Source organism: Chionomys nivalis, chromosome 4, assembly GCF_950005125.1.
Source record: "Chionomys nivalis chromosome 4, mChiNiv1.1, whole genome shotgun sequence".
NCBI lineage: Eukaryota > Metazoa > Chordata > Mammalia > Rodentia > Cricetidae > Chionomys > Chionomys nivalis.
In genome coordinates, this window is record NC_080089.1 from 18,616,560 (window position 1) to 18,629,189 (window position 12,630).

At 44.0% G+C, this 12,630-nt stretch overlaps 1 protein-coding gene and 1 pseudogene across 1 annotated transcript in view; both read right to left on the bottom strand.

The window, feature by feature from the left end:
- Naalad2 (N-acetylated alpha-linked acidic dipeptidase 2) overlaps positions 1 to 12,630 on the bottom strand; it is a 114,385-nt gene that overhangs the window by 101,225 nt on the left and 530 nt on the right. The window lies entirely within an intron of this gene.
- Positions 9,355 to 11,999, bottom strand: LOC130872595 (vacuolar protein sorting-associated protein 72 homolog; annotated as a pseudogene).

Genomic DNA, 12,630 nt, shown 5'->3' on the forward strand with positions numbered 1-12,630 from the left:
GGAGCCTATACTCCTCAATTTGAGAGAAGTTAGTAACAAGGTGAACTAAGAGAAACATCTATAAATTCCACTGGAAAGGGGAATAGACAAGAATCTCCTGACAAAACTGGGTGCATGGGGATTGGTAGAAGGAAGAAAGAAGGGGAAGGGAAAATGGGAAGAGGGGGAGGAGAGCTAGAGGGAAAGTGGTGGTTGTGATGTGGGAAGGAAGGAGAGCATGGAAAGAGATATTTTCATTGATGGAGCCATTATAGGGATAGCAAGAAACCTGGCACTAGAGAAATTCCCAGGAATCCACAAGGATGACCCCACCTAAGACCCTAAGCAATAGAGGAGAGGATGCCCAAACTGCCTTGCCCTGTAGTCAGATTGATGTCACCATTAATGTCATCATAGAACCTTCATCCAGCAACTGATGGAGACAGGGGCAGAGATCCACAGCAGAGCACTGGGCTGATTTCCTGAACTCTAGTTGAAGAGTGGGAGGAGTGAGAATATGAGCAAAGCAGTCAAGACCATGATGGAGACACCCACTGAGACAATTTACTGAGTTCATGGAGCTCAACAACTCCAGTCAAACAGGGAAGGAACTAGCATAGGATCAAACTAGACCCCCTGAATGTGGGTGACAGCTGTATGGCTGGGGCAGACTGTGGGGTCACTGGCAGTGGCACCAGGATTTATCCCTGCTGCTTGTACTGGCCCTTTGGAACCCATTCTCTTTGGACGAATACCTCTCTCAGCCTGGATATAATGAGGTCCTTCCTCAGAGCAATGTGCCTGGCACTATCTGAGGAGTAGATGGGTGATTGGGAGGGGGAAATGGTGGAGGGAATGGGACAAGTGGAGGGAGTGGTATGTAAAATGAAAAAGGATAGTTTACTTTTTAAAAATATATATTAAAAAGTAAGGGATAAAAAGAAGGTACAGTCTGAGATGGAAGAGAGATAGACCCAGTAGGTACTGAAAACCCTGGCATGTGTTCACAGGTTTATAGGGATCATATCAAAGATTTCAGGAAACAGGGTATTCCAAGTTCCCTAATAAACGCTGAATTCCTGCCTACTAGCTTTCCTGGTTCTATGCTCATACCAGCAACATAGCAAACCAGGTGAAAATAATTAGAATTAATATTAGATAGTAGAACCTGGAGGTGGTGGCACACACCTTTAATCCCAGCACTTAGGAGGCAGAGGCTGGCAGAAATCTGTGAGCCAGTTTCAGGACAGGTTGTGAACTTTACTATACCTGGAGTGAAATTCAATCCAGATATGGAGGACACACCAGTGGTCCAGATCTTGGGACAGGAAGACAACCTGCCTTTGATCTGGATCTTGAGGCTAGAAGACACAGACTTTTCATCCACATCTTGACCTGGAAGACACCAGTTTTTCATCCAGATCTTTTTTGTTTTGTTTTGTTTTGTTATTCGAGACAGGGTTTGCTTGTGTAGCTTTGGAGCCTGCACTGCAACTTACTCTGTAGACCCGGCTGACCTCGAACTCACAGAGATCCTACTGCCTCTGCCGCCTGAGAGCTGGGATTAAAGGCCCGTGTCACCACAGCTTAGCTTGATCCAGATCTAAATGCCAGAAGACACACCCTTTTAATCCAGATCTGGGCCACACCTTCTTCTGGAAGCCTATATATGAACAATGGAAGAAGGAAGGTTCATTCTTTGCTCACTTGCCGTCGCCTTTTCAACACATCCATTTATTCACTGGATTCTGCTTCTTCAGGATTCCAGCATACACAGAAGACCAGCCGAGATAGCCAGCCTTGTGGGACTGAGCAGCCACTGGATGCTTGAACTTCCATTCATAGTCAGCCATTGTGGGACTATTGCCTGTAAGTCATAACATTAAACTCCTATATATATTCATTTTATATGTCTGTGACTCTAGAGAAGCCTGACTAATCAGGGATAGTATTAGGGTTGGGGTTATCCAGTATCTAGTCCTTCAATTAAGCTGGCTATGGCTACAGGAAGGGTTTTATGACTGTCAGGGAGGAAAATTATCCCAGCACTCAACATCTTAACTTTTATAAGAAAAATATTTCATTAAGAGAGGGGATTACAATAAACTCTTTTCACGACTCTGAACAATGATTTGGTTCTTAATACTGTGTACTTTAGTACTGTTTAACTGTTTAACTTAGTACTGTTTAACTCAGAACACAACACTCCTATCCCAGGCCCCTTAAGAAGAGGCAATATTCCTCTAACTTTTCCCAGGTAAATATTTTTTCGGGATAGGATTTCTCTGTGTAACAGCCCTAGTTGTCCTTGAACTATCTTTTTTTTTCTTTTTTTTTTTTTGCTTGTTTTTGAACTCTGACTGTTCTGGGACTCACTCTGCAGACCAGGCAGGCCTCGAACTCACAGAGATCGCCTGCCTCCGCCTCCCGAGTTCTGGGGTTAAAGGTGTGCACCACCACTGCCCGTCCTCTTGTGCTTTCAATACAGGATTTCTCTGTGTAATAGTATCTCAACTGTCATGGAAATGGCTTTATATACAGGCTGGCATCAAACACACAGAGATTAGCCTGTGTCTGCCTCCCAAGTGCTGGGATCAAAGGCGTGAGCCACCACTGCCACCCAGCTTCCCTAGCAGTTTTAATACTCATTGGTTAATCTGAAGGTTGGATTGTCTGATAATTTGATTACCTATCTCTCCTCCTGTATAAAAGGCAAATTGGAAGAGAAAGACTGGCATTTCCAGCAATTTCGGCCCTGTCTACATCTCAGTAGTGGAGTCTTTCTGACAAGCTCTAAAACCATGGAGGGACCTTCAGGAAACTCATTTCCAAGCCAGCCTTTGATCGTGAGTACATAATTCATACTCATTGTAGAATATTCATTCTTGGTCTTTTTCTTTATATTTAAACCTTTTTAATTTAATGCATAGTTGTAATCGGCACAAACTGATACCTTGTGGAAAGCTGTTACCTACTTGTTAAAATTTGCTGGAAGAAATTTCAAATGTACTTCATCAGCTCATAATGACAAGGCGTCTTTCTGTGAAAGGCATTGCTGGATGATTTTTATCCTTGCATGAACATCTAGAGTGTTCCTGCATAAACTTAGATGGAGGGAATCTGGGTGTAGAGACCCTTAGCTTTCTATCCGTAATAGTCCCATGAGCTAGATGCTCCTTAAGTCTGATGACTAGAGTCTTTATTGTAGCAACATTGGGAACCCAGTGCAAATTGTAATTCTGGGCCCCACCCTAGATATTTTTGGGTTACAGGTATTTGCCATTTAGAAATTGTCACAGATGACTTTAGTCCATCCTGTGATCTGAGACCCATTTCTTAAGAGAAAAGGGATAATAGAAGATCCATGAGCTGAAAATATTATGCAAAATTCTTAGTAGATTCCTTCCTCTGTGTTATTTACATTTTACTTTCTTTTTAAAGGGAAGGCTCACAAGGAGTATAATACCTCCGAAATTACAGAAGAGGATCCAGGCTGTCCGGAACAAGGACAAAAGCAAACGCCGAGGGAAGGTAACTTCTCCTATGAGGATGACCAGTTGCATCTTCAAAAGTTCTGTGAGGGGCTGGAGAGATGGCTCAGTGGTTAAGAGCATTGCCTGCTCTTCCAAAGGTCCTGAGTTCAATTCCCAGCAACCACATGGTGGCTCACAACCATCTGTAAAGAGGTCTGGCGCCCTCTTCTGGCCTTCAGGCATACAGACAGAATATTGTATACATAGTAAATAAAAAAAAAAAAAAAAAAAAGTTCTGTGACCAGAATAACGGCCCATTCTGAAAATACCACCAGGCACAACAGGCAAGAAGAGACGTTGGAGAAACCCCAGCAGCTCTGTGCATTCAGGAGACTGCAGGAACATCACATTGAAGACGGTACAGGGAACCTACTAGGTCCACTGTGTCTTTCAAACCCTGCAAAAAGAACTGCACGAGGGATGCGGGCTGGAGCCAAGGTTCCTAGTGGTGTCAATGGTCTGCACACTTCAAGGTTCACCTCTGTCCAATCCCCGAGGTCAGAAGGGACAGTGCGAGAGGCTCGTGAGCAGTCGCCATCTACATCCTACAGTCAAGGGGTGACAGTGCCAATGGCTCTTCAGCTGTCGCCATCTGTTAACCTTCAACAAGTAACTGCTGCGGATATCCGGAGACAGTCCCGGAGGGTGGCGAGGGCCAGGAAGAGACTGGCAGAGGCCTTAGAATTAGACAGGCTTGCCAGGCAGGAAGAGAACATGGAGGGATAGAGTGGTGATGACTAAGTGGAAGAAGCAAAGGTGGAAAGTGTGAGCATGGTGGACTCCACGAAGGAACTTCCTTTTTCTTGTAGGTCTTTTGGGTTTTATTTTGTTTTTCGAGATAGGATTACTCTGAGTAGCCCTGGCTGTCCTGGAACTCTGGCGATCAGGCTGACCTTGATCCCAGAGCCTCCAGAATTTTGGTTTTAAATAAAGGCTTGCACCACTACCGCCCATAGCATTAGTTGTCTGTCTTTTTATAACAACCCTACCCTGACGATCATCTACCCAAAGCTTTTTTTTTTCTTTATCACTGCCTGACCCATTAGTTCCAGCCTCTTATTGGCTAGCTCTTACATATTGATCTAACCCATTTCTAATATTCTGTGTAGCACCACGAGCTGGCTTACCAGGAAAGATCTTAACCTGCGTCTGTCTGAAGTGAGAGAATCATGGTGACTCACTGACTCGGCTTCTTTCTCCCAGCATTCTGTTCTGTTTACTCCACCCACCTAAGGGTTGGCCTATCAAATGGGCCTAGGCAGTTTCTTTATTAATTAACCAATGAAAGCAACAGATTAGAAAGAAATCACTCCCACATCATTTCCCCTTTTTCTGTTTAAACAAAAAAGAAAGGCTTTAACTTTAACATAGTAAAATTACATATAGCAAAACAGTTATCAAGCAAGAATTACAGTCACAATATTTATATCTATTTTATCTTTTATTATAACAAAGGAAAACAGTAACTATAACTAACCATTCTTCAACTCCATCAAAGACTCCAGAAGGATATAATATTTCCTAACCAAACAAGAAATAAGAAAACTCTAGAAATGACAGAGACATCTCGCTGCCTGGACAGTCACCCAAAGTTCCTCTGTACCGTTGGGGCATCCATCTTCTGCCTACAGGCCCATAGTATCCAGAGACATTTCCATGAAGCACACTTCTGCTCCTGGCAGCACCAATATACTTCAAGAGGAAGATGGACATCAAAGAGGCTCCTTATGGAGTTTGTTAGACATTTGGGCAAGAAACTGCTCTTGCCTGGACTGTTGCATAAACTGGACACAGAGAACCCGCAGAGAGAGGACTGCTGAACTTGCCTAAAGGTGAGATGGTCTTTCGGGGTTCCTGATTCATGAAAGAGTCTGCGAGACATTCTGCAAGACACAGCAGATAGTGACTGAACTGTCTGAAATTTCCTGCTTCATGGAAATGTTTCTGGATACTAAAGTTCTTTTTTAAAAGGTAAAACTGTAACCAGTAGTGATTTTTATTTTTTCCTTTTATTGTTTTTTAAGGCAGGCTTTCTCTGTGTATCTTTGGTGCCTGTCCAGGAACTTGCTTTGTAGACCTTGCTGGCCTTGAGCTTACAGAGATCCACTTGCCTTTACCTCCTCATGCTGGGATTAAAGGTGTGAACCACCTTCTCTTGGCCTGAAGATTGTATCTTGATAATACCTCCTACTTGTTACTCTCTGATTGCTAAAGCATCATTAGGTGAGCATTTCTTACTCAAACAATGCATGCCCAACATTTTGTCATTGTGATGTTACTATCACTACAGTGTTCAAGAACTCCAACTGAGTTTTTTAAGTGCACAATTTCTTTTTCTTTCTTTCTTTCTTTCTTTCTTTCTTTCTTTCTTTCTTTCTTTCTTTCTTCCTTCCTTCCTTCCTTCCTTTCTTTTTTTAAAATTTTTATTTATTTATTTATTTATTAAAGATTTCTGTCTCTTCTCCGCCACCACCTCCCATTTCCCTCCCCCTCCCCCAATCAAGTCCCAGTCCCTTGTCAGCCCAAAGAGCAATCAGGGTTCCCTGCCCTGTGGGAAGTCCAAGGACCACCCACCTCTATCCAGGTCTAGTAAGGTGAGCATCCAATCTGCCTAGGCTCCCACAAGGCCAGTATGTGCTGTAGGATCAAAAACCCATTGCCATTGTTCTTGAGTTCTCAGTAGTCCTCATTGTCCTCTATGTTCACCGAGTTCGGTTTTATCCCAGGCTTTTTCAGAGCTAGGCCAGTTGGCCTTGGTGAGTTCCCGATAGAACATCCCCATTGTCTCAGTGTGTGGGTGCACCCCTCGCGGCCTGAGTTCCTTGCTCGTGCTCTCTCTCCTTCTGCAGAGACCCACATTGGAGCACCGGACAGGTCTTTCTTTCTTTCTTTTTTTTTCTTTCTTCCTTCCTCCCTCCCTCCCTCCCTCCTTCCCTCCCTCCTTTCTTTCTTTCTTTCTTTCTTTCTTTCTTTCTTTCTTTCTTTCTTTCTTTCTTTCTTTCTTTCTTTCTTTCTTTCTTCTGAGACAGGGTTTCTATGTGTAACAGCCTTGGCTATTCTGGAACTAGCTCTTGTAGATTATGCTGGCCTCAAATCAGAGAACCGCCTTCCTCTGCCTCCTGAGTACTGAGATTAAAGGCATGATGCCTCCACTGCCTGGCACAAAAAAATCTTAAGTAAGTTTGCAATTTTGTTTTGGACTCAGTTCATAGCTATCCTTAGCTACATGTGCCTGCATATTGCCCTTGGGCCATAGGGTGGTCACAGCTATCAATGATCACACAATGCTTCCATGATGTTCTGCCACACCACAGCCCAGAAACAGAGACCTAAATATAGATTTGAACTTCTGAAAGTGATCAAAAAGAAAAATAATCTATCTTTCCTCCTTTGAATCATTTAAACATTTGTCACAGTAGTAACTTAACTCATAGAGTAGGTTTGGGAGGAGCCAGAGTGTTTTGGATGATCTGAAGATCTTTGAAGCTGTTTGCAGTGGTGAGTCACAGGGGTCACACAGTGAATAAGAATGAAGGAGGAGTAGCTGTGCTCGCACCTCTTCGCACAGGTTCTGCAGTTGACTTAGATAGTTCCTTTACCAGTTCCCTGGACTTTGAGTAGGAAATACTCCATCCCTAGCCTACAGCGGTTTTCTTTAGGTATCTTTTGTAGTCCCTCCCTTTTCTTCTTGTAGCAGTAGGCAAGTCCAGTCCCCTAATGGTTAACCAAAGGATAAATTTAATCTTATCTAGTCCCTTCCTACCTCATTCCTGCCACATAGGCTGCCAAGTGGTTGGAACCTCCCCCCTATCAACCTGTAAGAACAAAAAACGCCAGCGTTCTTGTCAAATGGTTTATTGTAACTCTGAAAATTAAACAAAATACATCTGAAAAGTAATTAGTCTCAGCTTTCCATGGGACCCATTTGAAATGCAAAAAAAAAAAAAACTCAGGACATTATTGACTGCTACACTTGTTCATTATTATCGCCTGTGGAAAGAATATCCAAGCATACACTGTTGGTGCTGGGAACAGGTAAAACGCCCTTGTCCTAAGTACTGCCATTTTGACATCAGAGTACATTATACCTGTAGGGTGAATAAAGTTCAGGTTTCCAATAGCTGATGTACCTCCTTCTTAAACCATAGAAAGTTCTCTAGAAACATTAGGGCTGTTCCTAACAACAAAAAGAACAAGTGAATCTGATTGGTTGGACTGAAAAGCTTGTATTATATATTGATTGACAACTGAAGGAACACTTTAGGAAAGCCCCTAATCTTTGGAATTTTTCTGACTGGTGAAAAATTCTAACTATAGTTTGGCAACAAATGCTTGGGATATTTGGGCTTAAATATTTGCTTCAGTTGGCATTTGGGTGACAGATTAGCTCCTGAATCTGTTCTGTGGCCCTGATTGATTAGCACCATTCTACCCCTGCACATGCCCTGCCCCTTTTATTTGTGATTCCTTGTATTAAATTCTGCTTTGCCAAATCTTCTTGTGTCTGTTTGGGTTGATTTGGAGCCTCAGACCACAATATTGGATCATGTTAAATGCTTCCTTCTATGCCTTCAAGTAAAATATTCTTTACAGGATAAATTGCCATGCCAGCAATGATTCTTTGTTGTTCATGAGGGTCCTATTTGGGTGGTACAAGCTTTAACTTTAGGGACCCAGGGATTTAGGTTAGTTCTTGAATTTTCTTGTAAAAATACCCCCACTCCAACTTTCACACAAAACCACGGGTGGAAACAATTCCTAGGATTCACGTGGGAGTATCAGGACTTGGACATCACCCACGGCTTACAGCAGATAGGATTCCTGGGAAAGAATATGAACTCTCCACTCAGATGACGCAACTGGACAAGATTCTGAAAAACAAAAGGATACTACCTGAGGGTTTCCCATCTGCCTAGTGGTACCACAGGAACGGCTGCCTCACAGATGTGGCCACATGCCCAGCAGCCTCTCTATACACACTCTTGGAATGGGACCTTTCATTTTTTTTCTCACCAAGAGCCCTTAGAAAGATTTGTGAGAGCATTTTTCTTTTTAAAGCCAAAGGTGATTAGTTTTTTTTCCCCCACTGAAAGTTGTAAGCCCCACAAGGACGAGTATTTTCTGAACCTCTCTTTTGTGTTAGACCCTGCAGTGTTCTTCTTCCTGCTCCCCTTCCTTCCCCCTAGCCCAACTCCCATCCACTCCTCACAATGGGTAAGGTTGTTATGCCCAAGTTTCTGGTCCCCCAATGAATTCATGGAGGAGAATTTCCGATGCAAATTACATGAGGGTTTTTAATGATATTCAAACTCAAGTTGGGACCAATACCTTTCCAGCAAACCTCAGCACGATGGGTGCAGAAATGTGGCAGGGAGCCCTGGGAGGGTAGAACTTTTAAATGGGCAAACACCATAATCAGGGGAGTTCATGTCCTGTATCTTGGGATTGGGTAAGGAAGTTTCTGAAACCACCGGTCAGTTTTTGGGTGTGAAAACCTAACAAAGAGTCATTTAAAACTGGCACGGTATCTTCAAGGACAGGAGGCCTCCTAGGAACATCTGGACCTTGTTAAATTTTATGGCCCTGCTCCTTAGCTCCTTAATTGGCTATTTTTAGGGTATCCTTTTAAATTCTGCTATCACAGCACTTTTCTGAAGCTGAGATTGGCCACCCCCTTCCCCCGCAGCTCATTATATGGCTTCAGATGAAGCACCTTCTTTATTTTTATTTATTTATTTTTTACCATTTTATTAGAATTAAAAAAAATAACAAAATAAAACCAGAAAAACTAGGGAAGGAAATGATTTAAAACAAAACAAAACCCAGAGCAAATATGAGTGAGATCAAAGGGAACGGCGGACTTCTATTTGATGAAAATTTTCTGCCGCAAGGTCCAGGGCCCAGAACCAGGGAGTGGCTCAGGGGTCCGGGGGACCAGGCCAAGGGCTGAGGCAGTGGGTGGCAGTCCATGGGCAGTGATGTACTTCTTGTACGCCTCACGAATGATCTTGAAGGCTCGAGCAGTGGCATCGGGTATGTCTGTAACAGGATCGTGGTACAAAGTTGGACGGTGGGTCACTGGGCAGACCTACCGAAGAGGAGGGACCTTTGGGGATCGCCCTTGGGGAAACCACTCTTCAAATGTTGCATCATCACTAAATGTGATGAAGGTGTGTGAGCAGTGAGCAGGAGCGCCGGCAGCTCCATTCCCAGCATGCGCAGTCAATGCAGAAGCTGCAGGAGCAGGATAAAGTCCTTACATGGCTACATTCTCCTCCTTGGGACCGGGCTCCCCAACAAGCGGCACCGTCATTGAATGGTAGGTGATGATTGGCCCAGGGCACTTCCGCTTCTTGTGAACCTGCTTCTTTTTGTCGGCCTCAAGACTTTCATAGGTCTCTAGCGAACGTAAGTTCAGCTCTTCTGTGATCTTGGCCTCCCTGAGCAGCTCTTCCTGGGTGAGTGGTCGATCACAGTGGGAACCTTGTCCCTGCCTCTCTTGAACCCGAAGGAAAGTCTGTCGCGTGTGCTTAGCTGTAGACTGACGCATAGACTTCCGACTGTCAGAGCCGTCTTCCTGTAGCTCCAGGGGCAGCAGTGCCTTCTTCTCTCTGGCCTTCTGAGAGCTACCTGCTGAGGTGCTGACCTTTCAAGGCCTCAAGCTTTTTAGAGGCTCTTTATAGGCTTTGGTGACAACTCTGTGCTTCCCCTTGGCTCTTCTGCTTCTCCGTCACTGGATGGTTCATCTCCTTCATCTAATGTCTACTTAGAGTACATCTTATCTGAGTTTCCTAAGGGTTTAGGACTCAGCATACTGAGACATCCTGTGACTTTGGGAATTTGCATTGGCATTGCCTCTTTGGGAAGCTTAGGTAAGAGGTTTTGTTATACGGAAATTGACTTGCTAAAGGTGTGAATTGTATAACAATAAGAAAGTCCTTTTCTAAGCTAGACCCAGTCAGATTGCCAGCGGCTGGCTTCCCTGTAACGGGAAAAGGTAAAAATCATCCTGGAGTGTTGGGCCAAAATTATCTCAGGGCCTGTACCTTGAGGCCTCTGGGACAGAGAAAAGCCTGGCTCCAGTTCAGGCCCCAGACTTCAAGGCCTGTAGGACAGAGTTTGAGTGAGGATGGGATAGCAAACACTAGGTAGACACCCTTCCAGCCAGCGGGAGGTTTGGCTGGAGGTACCCTAATGTCACAGGATGTTGTTTAACTTTTATAAGCGGATGCTCATAGTAATAAACAGTTCCTGCTTTGACTCAACTCCCCATTGTGACTGATTGCCCTGTGTCGTGGGGCTGCAGAGTGGTCTGATAGTGCACTCACCTTTCCCTGGAGAACAAGGAGGCTCAGGAAGCCTAGCACTGGAGTGGCCTGTTTCTTCTTTCCTTAGACCTGCTTGAATCCATACGGGATACAACACCTACCCTTCTCACCAATTAGCCAAATGCATCAGATTATGAAGCTGAACTCCCACTAATGGGATAGGGATGCAGTCAGCATTATCACTAGGGATAAGTGAGCTGGCTAGTCAGGTTTGGGCTCTGTGCATCTTTGGTACAGAAAGAATTGTCTCCCTGAGACACTTGCTTTGGGGCTATGTCTTCCGTGTGACACAGATTATTTGATGCTAACATGAAGAATCTCTGAAGGCTTGTTCTTTAAATTTATTAATATTATTTTTTATTAATAAAAACATACTATTAAAGTGTGTGGAGTGTGATTACAGGTGTATGTGCGCCAGGGAGAACAGGTAAAGGTCAGAGGATAACTCTGGGTAGTCAGTTCTCTCCTTCTATGGTGGGTTCTGGGGATCAAACTCTGGTCATCAGGCCTGCAAAGCAACTGCCCACACCCACTAAGCCATCTTGTTAAATCTGTTCCGTTCGTCACCCATTATTTCATGAGTCCTAATATTCATGAGGACTTTAGTGAAAGCTCAAGCACCGCCAGACTCATGAGTCAGTCTGGGTGGACTGACTTTTTCTTTTCTTTTTCTTTGTATTCCCTTAGGTTACGAAGCTACCAGGTCAAGGAAGAATGAGTAGATGAACTATGCCAACTCAGTTTCTCCACTTTCTCACTTAGACTGACGTCCCATCGCTATCACAATAACACATGCTAGGCTTCCAGGAGGTCTTTCATTTCTTGTTTAAAAGTCTTCCCTAATTCAAGCAGTTCAGATGCAGTTTTCTGTATGAGACAATCAAGACACCCGTCTGCAAGCCAGTACTGATTTTTCTTCTGTATGGTCAGCCCTGTAGGATATCTTCTATCACTTCTGCTTTCCCTACTGCTCAATTCTTTCCACGGACTCCAACTTCTGCGATCCCAGGAAGGCGTCTTCGGCACAGGTGTAATTAGCAGCCTTCCCCACCCCCTTGGATCCAGCCTGCTATAATAGCACTCACACCTGTATTTCATCCACTCCCTCATTTCCACAATTTCCTGCTAAGAGCACACCACTAACAGGCAGCAGTATCATGCTTTCCTCCCTGCGATTCTCCTATTACACGGACGAGTTCACTATGGACAGGCAGTGGAGCCTGTTGTCTTTCAGCACACACACGAAAGTGCACACAACCACCATAAACTGCTTACAGTCTGGTCCCACAGGGCCACTTCTGAGAACTGCTGTATGTTCTCTAGTTTGTACTAGTTACATTTGTACTAGTTACTCAGTCTCTTGTAGTGGACTCCAGTAAGGTGTGCCACCCCACTCCATGCAGAGAAAGACTATCCCAATTAGTGTTAACTGGCAACTTTACAAACTCAACAGTTATCAGACATGAGAACTTCAATTGAGGAATTTGCCTAAATCAAATTGGCCTATTGGGAAATATCTTAATTGGTGCAGAAGGGGCCCAGCCTACTTTGAGTGGCACATAGACAAGTGATTCGCATATAAGCTAGTAAAACATTAGCCTATAATCAAGCCAGACAGTGAGCAAGCAAGCAAGAAGCATTCCTCTTCGGTTTCTGCCTAGAGTTCTTACTCTAACTTCCAAGTGTAAGACAAAATAAATCTTATCCTTCCTTAAGTAGCTTTTGGTCACTGTTTTAACACAGCAACAGAAATAAAGTTGTCACCCTGGATTTCTTCCCAAAGATACTCC